General features: G+C 46.4%; 1 long non-coding RNA gene across 4 annotated transcripts in view; it reads left to right on the top strand.

Annotated features, from left to right (window-relative positions):
• Positions 1-11,942, top strand: part of LOC136296369 (uncharacterized) — a 36,834-nt gene extending 24,892 nt beyond the window's left edge. For all 4 annotated transcript variants that reach the window (XR_010722901.1, XR_010722902.1, XR_010722900.1 and 1 more), the window contains 3 exons: positions 7,912-8,031; positions 9,344-9,462; positions 10,682-11,942. This is a non-coding gene — a long non-coding RNA (uncharacterized lncRNA). The remainder of the gene's footprint in view (positions 1-7,911; positions 8,032-9,343; positions 9,463-10,681) is intronic.
• Positions 11,943-12,178: the final 236 nt, after the last annotated feature.

Here is a 12,178-nt window from a genome sequence, read left to right as displayed (position 1 = left end):
TTCTAATTTTCGAACCTCCCCTGGGAATTTAAAAACGCATCTATAATGTACTCAGCCTGAGTTTTCCATCTTCCTCCAGCCTTCATTGGGCAATGGGGAGCAGCCCAGGCCATGGGGTTTGGAGTGCAGCTTCCGATGGATGTTGCAATGCAGGGGAGCAGTGATTCAACAAGGCCCCGGCTGTGGCTGCTGGGGCGCCGTCTTTGGTAATGGTGCTGCCCTGGTTGCAACCTGCTAATCACTTCCACTTGGGCTTGTTGTGTCACACCAGCCAGGATGGAGCTGAGGGGGCCGGGGAGCTGCTGACATGAATCATGTGCTGCTCTGCTGTGTAATTAAAAAGGAGCCCTGTGGTTCTCAGTGCACTGGTGAGATTTCTCAGGCCTGAAACATAATGAAGGCTGCCACCCACTTCAGCAGGGAATAAGCATCTTCCTGGCTGATCCTGAAAGATGCTGAGAAACCTGGTTGCTTGGGATCAGGGGGAGCTGGGGTTTGGCTAGACAGGGCAAGGTGGGTCACTGTCATGTCTCTGCCATGGCTGTGAGGATGGATCTAGGAAGGGGAGAGCATCAGCTGGGAGGAGAGTGCCTGGGGTGCTCTGTGAGAAATCCATCACTGCCTACTTGGTGTGACTGCAATAGCCCTGCTCACATCCACCTTGTGACTAAACGAGACAGAGTTGCACAAGTGGTTGCAATGTCTCCCCTGTCTGGTTGCTGTGATGCTCAAGGGGCTCTCAGGGTGCTGCTTCCGTGTCTGCAGCTGAAGAATATCCTTTAGTTTGTCTCAGGTGGTTGCAGCAGTTCAGTTGGCAGTGGGATGCCGTGCAGGGCTCACCAGCTGCAAGCCCAGCAGGCCCCTCTGGACTGCTGGGGGTAGTGAGGGGATCATCATTACAGTCACCTCTCTGCCAGCTGATCCAGCTGTGCTCTGCATCCTTGGTGCTTTTTGCTGGAGGAATTACAGCGAGCTCTTAGTGAACGTGAGGAAATGTTTTAAACCCTGAAACCTTCCAGAATGCAGAGACTAATTAGTCAGTGAGAATGCTTCAACGGATTTCATCCAATTGTACTGTAATTCTTTCTACCCTCTGAGTCCACATTAAAACAGAGAGGCATTCCCTTTGCTCTTTCTCATATTAGGTTCATTTTAGTTCAGTTCAAATTTGGTATATTTAGCATTTGACAACATTTTATCAAAACAACATCTCCACATGATTTTAATTTAGAATTGCATCACTGTGATATTGTCAGGAGAAAACCATGTGCCCGATCCTGAGCTGCTGTGAATGAGCAACAATCCATTGATTTCAGCAGGGCAGCACTGATTTATTCCAGCCAAGGATCTGGCCCACCCTTGCTTAAGAGGAAAACCCATTTCCTCACCCTGGTTACTGAAACGTTGCTTATCAAGATGGGATGTGCCTAAACCTCCTCCTTTTACTTTTCACCACTTGTGTAATTTTGTTTCTGTTTTCCACTGCTCCTCATTTTTGCTGGGGCAGTGAAACTTTTCTGTCGGGGATAATTTCACTCTAAGCTCACAAGCCTTGGCACAGCTGAGTTTTGGGAGGATGGTTTTAATGTTGCAGTGAATATGAAAAATGAGATTATTTTCTGCAAATTAAGACTTCTGGCTCTGATGTTTTAGTTCTTGTATATAATGTTCATGCTACACAAGGTAGGGAAAGGGCATGGGAGATGTTTCCTACTGTTTTCTTTTCTTTATATGACACTCAAAGAAGCCAAAGGTTGGTGTATAATTGCACTCTTCGAGTCAGAGAGTACCTTAAAAGTTGGCTACCTCCTGAGACAAATTAGAGATCTTCTGACTGACTCTTGTACAATTTCTCTGCAAGAAATACCGTTTATGGGCTCAGTGAAAGGTACTTAATTTTTGTGATCGTGCATCTGCCTCCCACAGCACAGTTGTACTTTTGTGTTAGCACTGTCAAACTGCTTTGTTTGAACACCACAGATGGCAGCTGCTTTGTCCACTGCATCCCTTCCTTGTGAGGGGAGACACGATGGTACGTGAGGGAGGGACCCCAGCTCTGATTTCTGATCCAAACAGTCTCAGCAGTTCTTAGGCCTGGCTCAGGGCAGGGTGACCCTGTCTTCTGCATCAATATATGGTTGACACATTTGAGAGAAAGCCCATTAAAGTTCTGCCTAGATAACATTGCAACCTCAGGCACCTTCCCACGGCGAAAGAACGAACCCCTCTTTCCCTCTTTTTGGCAGGTAAGAGGAAGAGCAACGATGTCTGATGTTATAGACTGGGTGTAGCTGCCACTCTTCATTTACTGCAGTTGTGAGAAATTATTAACACTCCTTTGTGGAATCAGGGAGCTGAGACAATGGTGACCTCCACCCCAAGCACACGTCACTGCCCAAAACAAAGGCACAGCCCCAGCCTACATAGGTGTGGATAGGTTTCCTTGGCAAGAGCCTGGCAGGAAAGGCAGGGAGGCAGCTGGGGAAAGCCTCAGGCAGAGAAGCAGTCAGTGCTTTGTGGGCTGACTGATGGTGAAAAGGGAGCAGAAACAGGAGTAAATAAACTGGGTCCAGCACGGGAGGAGAGATTTTTTACCTGCATCCCACATGAGCAGCATTTCTGCAAAGAACTAACTGGCACTGCTAAGGGGCAGAATCCACATATGGAGTCAACCCAAGGCTCTGGTTACCCACTTGTCTGAAATAAAGTCACTAAAGAAATGAAATGAGTTGGAAAACAGAAGGCATTGGCAGGAGAACAGCCTGTTACCGGAATATATTTGTTGTATAGCAGTAAATGGCGGAGCCTGATTTGCCTGGCCCTGTGCAAATCCCACTAAGCTTTAACAAACCCAGAAGTGATGACTGACACAGAGCAGAGGGGCAGCAAGGCTGAGAGTGAAGTGCTTTGAATGACTACTTTTCATTTGACTCAGTTCCAGGACGACACAGTCCACCCCAGATAAAAAATAATTAAGCTTCTGGATATCTTTTGGGAATATCACAGGTTTGATTCAGCTTCCCTTTTTAAACTTTCATGCTTGCCTCTCTTTGGAATTGTGGCATTGTGGCTGATGTAATACTGCAGTGACTGGCAGCTGTGACAAGGCCCTTGGCCTGCCTTCCTCATTTTAACTTGGAAATGTAAGGAAGACCTAGCATGATCCTTATTTTTACCCAGAAATGCTTTTCATCCAGAGGCCAGCGACAGAAGAGCCTCGAGGTATGACTTCTATCTCTCAGTGTGAGTTTTTGGGAGGACTGGTGGGAGCAGGGACTGATGTTTGCTGAGGCTTTCTGTCACTTCTTTCAGTTGCCTTTGCAGGTGCACCAGTAGAAACACCTCCCCACTGTCCTTTCGAGTCCTTTTTGAATGATTTCACCTCAAATTTTGCCTTTGCTCAAGTGGAAGTATATCATCTCCAAGTAATCTTGTCAACTGAAATCATCAAGTGTGGTTTAAAATCGCTGCTTCAAAATAGTTGAGGGTTTCCAACCCTCAGACTTTTTATTGCCAGAATTATTTGGGAATTTGCAGAGTTCCTTATGTTTCCCTGTGAATTTACAGTTTTCTGTAAAACTAAATGAATGACCCAGCTCTCTTGTGGTTGGATGGGACAGGCAGTGTGGCAGCCAGGGAGCCAGAGGTGCCTGGTTGGAAGTGGCCAGGACTTGCTCTGCCAGCTTTCCCCAAGTGCAGTAGGGTTTTGGAAGTGCTACTGTCATCTGAAGGATGTCATGCTGAAGACCAGGGAAAGGAATATTTTCTAGGAACTCAAGTCTGAAAAATACAATGAATCCACATATTTCTTGGTTTTCTCTGTTCTCTCCTTGTGCTGCCTCACAGCCCTCTCTCTCCCCCACCCCTGAGGGTGACTACAGCTGTACCCATGAGTAAGTGAGGGAATGTTCCACTTCCTTGTAAGGAGTGTCCTCTGGCCTCACCTGCTGCTGCTCTGCCTTGCAGGGAGTGTGACTTGCACAGATCCTGTTGCTTATCTCTTGTGGGAGGAAGAAAACATCCTCACCCAGCAGTGAGGACGGAGTGACCACTCATATGTAGACATGGACCTTTCTAGTGGAGGGCAGGGCTTTGCTGCTGCTGTCATGATGTGCAAAGCCCTGCCAAAAGAGATGGGATCTTTGTGTGTGAGGCATGCACAGGTAGGAAGACATTGCTCTAAATCACAAAAAAGTGTTAAAATACAAAAGGGGAAAGTTGGGAAAAGCTGCACAGAATTATCGACTGTCCCATGGCCTTTTGGTGGACTAGTGGCACATAAGCCCAGCCCACACAAAGTCTGTTCAGCATGCACAAAATGAGTTTCTCAAGAGAGTAAGTGTCTAGTGCTCCTTCAGCTCAAAATACCTGTTTTGGGCGCTCATTGCAGTCATCTCACGTGCACTGGGTGGAAGCAGCCAGGCCAGGTGATTGAGCCCATCTCACTGCAGTGGTTTCTTGTACTGTTAATTTCCAGTCAGTTCAGTGAACTGAATTGGGCTCATGTAGGCATCTCCAGTGCTGGAAATATCAGCAGAGTGCAGAGTAACAGTGGAATTAATACCGGTCCTTTGGGCAGTTGTTACACTAAGCTAGTCACTCTGTATTACTCAGTCCTGGTGCTCCTTCTTCCCTTTGCTGGTGGGACTCTGGAATCCCTGAATTTCTGCAGTTTGCAGGAGTCTCCCTGGTGACAGAAGAAGTGGAGACCATGCTTTCCAGCATGATCCATGCAGCACTGTTTGCTGCTGATGAGATGCTCAGGAGAAAGAACATGAGAAGTGAGTATCTCACAGCGTGAGAGAAACTCCTGAAGTGAAAGAGGAAAACAAGGAGTGTTTCCTGTGTTGGAGGGCTGTTCACAGAGGCTGACCCTGCAGTGGGAATTGATGAAAACTTAACTTGGAGTCCTTCACCATTTTACTTTCCATGGATTTTTAAAATTCCGTTTGTGCTCTCTCCATCCTGGGGTGGAGATTGCAGCACCTCCTCAGCACAGTTCCTTAAGCAGCTCTTAAACTGTTTACCAGACTCCTGTGGTTCTCGCCAGAGCTGGGGTTTCACTTCTTGTTCTTCAGGCTGACTGCATGAGGTGGATTGAAATTGCAGGGTTTCCTTGCACTCGTGCTTTTATTCTTTCTGATGTTGCATCACATCTCCCTCTTTTAGGGCAGGCTGTTATATCTGATACAACATGAAACTTTGGAGAGGGAAGGCTTTGTTAAGTAGTTGAGAATTACAAAGCAAGAGGTAGATTGTCTCTCAATCAAAGGAAAGCTTGTAGTGTCTGTCCCTGGAACTTTTTAGGGAGAGGTTGTCCATGTGATTCAGCCATGATACACAAAAGTGAGGCCTGCTTTAGGATGGGATGGGAACTGCTTGTCCTTGCACCATTTCTTCACCTCTGCCTCGCAAACAGTGCTTGCTCAGATAATCAGCAATGACAAATGCATATGGAATATTGCAAGAGTGTGAATAACCACCTAAGAAGTATTTGGAAATAGCTGCTCTTAGTTTTCTGAGTCTGAGTTTCCAAACAAGAGCTCCAAATAAGTAAGCAAGAGGAAGACACGTGTTTTCTTAGCTGTGGGTACCCTTTGCTCAATGGGTGTGGGCAGCAAACCCATGCAGAAGGCTGTTAGTAATCCTCACAGGCTCTGATGTGGTCACACTGAACCAAAGGCTTTGTGTTATATGTGAATGCAATGACTTTACTTTCTAATATTTGGCTGGCTTTATAAACCATCTTCCTTTCTCCCTGCTCTTGTTTTTTCTCATGAAGTCACAATTTCTTTGTTGGTTTTGGGCTGTTTGGGTGACTAGAGAGGAATGTGTGCTTCTCAGATGCACATGAACTGTTTTGCTCTTCAGTAGTGTCTCTGCTCTGCTCATAGGCAGAGGAGAGCTGGGTGGACAGGATCAGTCAGGAGGCTAAGGAGAGGCAAGAAGCAGGATGGAGTGGCAGAAAGGCTGCTTTCTCTAGGGATCTGTGAAAAGAGACGATCGTGCTGTCATTTCTGCAGCAGGTAATTTCATGGTTTTTGTGCACTTTGCATGTCCTTTGTGACCCATGTGTTTCTCACACCTTGTACTCTGATTCTCCTGAGCTGTTCTTTCTTATTCTCTTCCACTTTTATGCATGAAGACCAGGCCAGAGGTGCCTGCTTACCCCTTTGATATCTGCTCAGCATGACTGATGCTAGCCAGGCTTTGGAACAGAAGCAGCTGCAACCTGGGCCCTCCCCAGCAGGTTTCCTGTCCTGCTTCTGTCCTGTCTCCGTGCATCTGGAGGGGCCAATCTGCTGCAGTGCCATGGCTGCAGCTCCAGCCAGCCAGAAGCCTCTGCAATTTGCCTCCTGTGACACTGACTCACCGGAGGAGGAAGGTCTTGGTTCACTGTCTCATGGGAAGTGCTCTGGCTCCAGGCTTCCCTTAGCATTTCCTCGCTTAGACCCCAGCTCAACAAAGCCCTTGAATGGAGTTTGTTGAGCTGCTGTCTGCAGCTCACTGTCCCCCTGCCAGTGTGACAGAAAATGTCCTTGTGGCACTGATGGTTGCTTCCTGAAAAAGTGTCAACAGTATCAAGCGGACTTGGTTGCTTTGATATTCCCTATTCATGGTGAAGACTAAAAAACCTTGTTAAAAATCACTACTCTGGTGGCAGATTAATTTTTTCCTTTTCAGTTTTTGTAGACTCTTTCACTTCAGGAGTAGGGAAATATGTCTGTATGACGGGGAGAGGATTCTTTTTCCCCACTGCCAAAACAAACGTAACATTTTAGGGAGAGAGGAAAGCTTCCCATTGCTTTCATGAGTAATTGAAACTTCAGAAGAAGTGTCTACCCTCAATTCTTTCTACCACTGTGGAGATTTTCCACTTAGCCACCATCTTGGAGGTGCTGGCCAGCTCTGCCTTGGCTTTGATCCCAAAATGTCTCTGATCTGGAAAACCGTCCTGGAAACATCACTAGCATAGCCTTTCCTGTGAGATTAATGCTTCCTGCTGAGCTGACAATGCCTCCAGACTCAGTGGGATTTCCCCTGTGGGGAGTGGGATATGGTGTGTCTACTCAGTACTTCAAGTCTCAGGCTCCTCCTGAGCAGAGGAGAAACCTGTAAAGAACCACATACAACATAAATACTCGAGGTTTTCACACTTGAGGATTTTACTATTAGGTATGATGTTAAATTCTTCATGGGTAGAAGGCAGCCTTTGGATTTGTTAATCTGATGAAGGAAAATCAGTTTTTGGAGTATTGTGCTGGGACCCCAGAGAACTATTTTGAGAAAACTAAGAATGTAAGATTGGCTGTGGCTGGGCAGTGTTGCTTCACTCCTTTATTCCTTCTTTAATCTGCTGTTGACTAATCTGTAGTACAGCTGGGAGTACACTGATAATGTCACTCAGACATCAGGTGCTCTTATGGTGTTAGAGGCCACCGGGTGCCTGTCCCAGACAGGGAGAGGAGAGTTCAGACAAGTTTTTTGCTTCTAGTTTCTCCCCTTCCCAATCAAAAACCTGGAGCCCTGCCACTCCAGCTGTGCAGAACTGGGTTGGGACTCAGAGAACCCATTCATTTTATTGTCAGTGCACCAACCACTATTTGAGTGTAGGGGTTCCATGTCCTTCAAGGTTATGGTGAATCCCCTAAGGTCTCTTTCTAAATCCCTGATTCCTCGTGTCTCTCTTTCTGAGATCTGATATATCACAGACCTTGCATTTATGGAATCTGCCAGGCTGGAAGGTGCAGCCTGGTGTTAGATCACATTTACTTATGCAAGATTTAAGCCCATATTACATTTGTTCCTCTGTGATGCTTGTATTTGTCTTGCACTTTGGGAATTCAGATTGTGTGTCTTGGCTGGACTCTGTCATATATGTTTAATCTCAGTTTCTTTACTTTCCTGCAGGGCCCTGCTAAGGAACAGGAAGTAAATGGAGTGTCTTGTAGAGATGCCTTGTAGGGAGAGCTGACTGCCAGCCAAAAACCCATCCAGCTACAAAAGCAGCTGTTTCAGCCCAAAGAATTTGTAAGCACAGTTATTTTCTTAGCACCTCATCATGCTTCTTGCAGGAACTTCAGCTGTCAGACAGGTTTTCCATCCTGCTAGGCTGGGAAACTCGGGATGCTTCCTTGGTGAATTCACCTTGGTGATCCTGTGACTGAAGGGGTGCATGTGGGAGAGGGGAGAGAGAAAGTCTCAAGGCATGGAAAGGGGAACACTTGGGCCCAATCAATACTGGAGCTTTGGAGTCAGGTTTCAGCCTTTTTCCTGTGCCTGCTAACTCCAAACTAGAGTAGGTTTGCTATGCAGTTGGGTCTGGGACGTGTGTGTGTGTGTGTGTGTGTGTGTGTGTGTGTGTGTGTATGTGTGCACATGCCTCAGGCACAAGGGAAAGCAGGAATTTTCCTAGGCTGTGACGCACAGTCTACCTGGAGGACTGGCTTTGTCCTGGCTCTGGGCTGTGGAGGCAAGTCCCAGCTGTCCAAGCATCAGTCCTGTCTGGAACCTCTCATACACTAAGAAGTACCTGGAATAAAAAATTGTCATTTGGGAGAGACTAATTGGCACAGTGAAAGAGAGTGACCTGCTCCCTGTATGTCACATGCATATCCCACTGTCAGTTCTTTTATGGAAAAAATCCTCCACATCTTGACAATAGATATAAGGAAAATAGATGTGTTTTGTCTAACCACGCAGTTAAATGTGGGCTGGCTCCCCTTTGCTCTTTGTTTCTACACTGGCCCGGGGTGGGGAAATTCCTAATCTCAACACTCAGACGTGCCCTCTTTGCCAAGACTCATCTTGCCCACGTGGCTTGTGTCAAGGCTGTGCCTGGGAGTGCAAAGCCTGGCAGCTATTTTTCTAAGATCATGGCAATCCATTGCTGGTGTCCAAGGATCTGCTACAGAGCTGCTGCTTTAGGGATCTAAAGGGGAGATGGAGCTGCAGGGGCCTTCTGGGCAGGTCCTGGCCAGGGTTATCTGTGCTCCCCTGCCCCAAGCACTCATACCCTCATGAAGGGAATGACTGAACTGCACAGAAAACAGCCCTGACACAATTTGCAGCCCAGAGTGTTAAGATAATGCCAGGTGGTACTGCTTGGCTGCACCATCTGCTTCCTCCATTGTGTTATTACTGGGCGGAGGGGACAGACTGTTCTGAGTGTTGCTGTTACAAATATGTTTTCCCACTGTGATTGTGAACAGCATCACTGTCCTGGAGATGGATGGTTGTACCACAGCTCATAGAGAGAGCTGAGTTCTCCTTTTGTCCCTCTCTAGGCCCTTGTCAGGCCCATGGGACTGTAACCTACATTCTCAAAATTCTCCATTTACAGTTTGTTTGCAGCTGGCTGTGCTATGCCCTGCATGGGCCTGCAGAGAGCCTGTGTCACGGGACAGGACACCTTTCAGCTGGGGAAGTCAGCCCCTGTTCAAGCTTGACCCAGATTCTGAGGTAAGGGGTAAACCTGTCATCATTTCTCAAGCACAGCAGTAACAGCAGCAAGGTCAGGGTCGTGGATGGCAGCACAGCCACATGGTGCAGAGCTGCTGAGGGGAGCATGTCCTCACCCCTGCCCACGTGTCTCCCCTTGGGGAATGGTTACAAATCTTTCTCTGCAACGCTGATGGCACTGGCTGTCTTTTATTGGACTCCCATATACTCATAACTTCAGTTGATGATGGCAGCAATTCAACAGCAATGCTAAAAGTAGTCAACTGCTGCCAGCCTTGCTGACTGGCTGCTTCAGGCCACCCTTCAGAAAGCTCCAGAAACATCTGGGGGGATGATGTTTCTTGCTTATTATTGCTCTAAGGAAGCCTTAACTACAGAGCAGATGTCACCTTTCAACTTGGTTGTCTGAATTCAGTGGCAGCCTTTCACGTGCAGCAGGATGCAGGATCCTTTCCTTCCTGACCAAAACTCTTGAATGCCATTTGCTGTGTCAGCCTAAAATGCAGGGGTGAATTTCACTGGGTAAAGCAATGCCTTTGTGTGGATGAAAAACAGATGAAAGCATAATGTGATCCAGCAACTAGAAATTCAACTTAGATAAAAGTCAGCTAGAAAAGAAGGTACACGGTTTTAACAGTGACTAAATAGCAACAATTAAATATTTTTTGGCACCAATTACCAAAGGATACAGTGGTGGTTCTGTCTCTTGAAGCCTCTGAAGAATCCAAGTCTTGTTACCTCAGCCAGAAGAAATCTGGGACATCAGATGAAGTCTAAGAACACTTTTATGCAGGAGACCAATATGATTCTTCCAGCTGCCTTCTTTATATATAAAAACGTAAAAATTGTAATTTTAAAGGCACTCAGTATTCTTTAGTGTAAATATTGCTATTCTGCAGCAATCCCTATTTCCTTCTCCTTAGTGCTGCTTTCCTAACACATTGCTCTGAGCTGGTGGATGGCAATCAAGATTACAACAGGTTAAATGCCTTGCCACCTCTGTATAATGTGGAGTGGTGGTTCATGGCCAATGTGAAACAGGGACTGGTCTTTGAAAAGGCTTTGTGCTGAGGTCAACACTTGCTGAGCATTTCTTCTAGTGGCAGTGTGCCCAGAAGCTTCTCCTTCCACTGCTGCTCCTTTTGTTTGCTTATTTTGTTTTCAGTAAAGTTCCCAATGCCATCGTAAAGCATAATGTGATTTCCTTTTGGCTGCACAGGCTTTCATCTGGAGAACTTCCTCACTGATTTCCAGCCTTGGCTGTGTGAATTTGTGTCTCCAGACCAGTCTGGGAATGTAAGAGCTGGGTAATCATCTGACTCTTGCTGGAAGCAAGAGCACCCACTGGGAGCTGTTCTACCAGGTGGGAGAGAATGGTCGTGGTCAGAGATTAACCCTGAGCTCATCTGAGGCCCTGGGCAGTGGGAACCTTGCTGCATTCACAGCCTGGGACTGGGAGAACTGCAAGGGGCACGGATGAAGGACGTAGGACAGACTGATCTAGTGACCGGAAGGTCCAAAGCTCTTTCTTGATTTGAGCTGAGATTTGGGAATTAGTGGTTTTTAATCTTTATGATCTTGGAATGCCCATAGAGTGTGAAAGGAAGTCTGGACCTCTTGAAATGCCCTGAACCACAAAAACAACCTTACTATGAAGGACTGTATTAAACTAATCAAGATTTTGTTTGCCGAATCCTTAAAAAATGTGAGGCACTTTCAAATAACTCTAAATGCTCATTTGTAGTTTTTGAAAATGTGATTTTACATGTCTGTAATCCTATTATCTGTTTGGTGCTCAGTAAATAAAACAACCTGCAATTATATCCCTTGACCTGCTGAACTTAAGGGCGATGCCAAAGCTGTAACTTAATACCAAAGCATCCCAGCACTATGGATGTGTTGATCCTCTCAACAGCCAGTGAATTCCTCTGGGCTAACCAGGGGGTTACAAAATAGGTCTTAATGTGCAGCTATTCAGCAGAAATCTTTTCCTACCTGACACTAGCCAGGAAATCCCTCTGGCTTGCCCTGAAGGCAGGGGGTCCCTGAAGTCCATGGGTGGGTGGGAAGGCCTTGATGATTTATTCTATAAACACAGCACCTTCTCCACCAGTCATTACCTTGCCCTCCCTACTCCCCCAAGTACCTTATGTGTAAAAGAAAGCCACAATTGCACGGTCAAACTTTCGAATTCCAAGGTGCTGCTTCTGAGTGCTGTTGGGTTGACCAAAATGTATTTGAGAGGTGCTGTGGGACTCCAAGATCAACCCAAGGGACTGGAGATCAGGCAGACCTATGATGCCCTCAAAGAAGCAGAGAATGATGGAGGTCACAGGTTTGGATCATAGAATGAGGAAGTTAAAGCCCCATGTCTGAGTCATGATCTATTGTTTGGCTCCTCTGAGAAGGGGATTTTTGCGCTTTTAGAAGAGAAGTTGTTCTGTTTTTAAAGTATTGGCTTTGATTTCAAATGAAGGAAAAGTGAGTATAAAAAAGGAATGTTTGTCTGTGTTTTCTACCTTTTCTGTAAAAGCCTTGTGAAAGCACAAGTCAAATTCACTTCTGAAGAACAGGGCACTCCAAAATTGGGAAAATACCATATCCTGTCCCATCTGCTGTGACCTTCTGAGTCCAGACATGGAAACTCCCACAAAAGAAGCAATGAAGCACTCTGGGATACTTAAGCCTGGAAAAGGGGTCATTTGAGGGTGAATGT

The sequence above is a fragment of the Chamaea fasciata genome, unplaced genomic scaffold (genome assembly GCF_029207755.1).
Source record: "Chamaea fasciata isolate MVZ Bird 193981 ecotype frontalis unplaced genomic scaffold, bChaFas1.0.hap1 SCAF_13, whole genome shotgun sequence".
Classification (NCBI taxonomy): Eukaryota; Metazoa; Chordata; class Aves; order Passeriformes; family Sylviidae; genus Chamaea; species Chamaea fasciata.
Note: the sequence above shows the minus strand (reverse complement) of the source record. Positions and strands in the feature narration are given on the sequence as shown.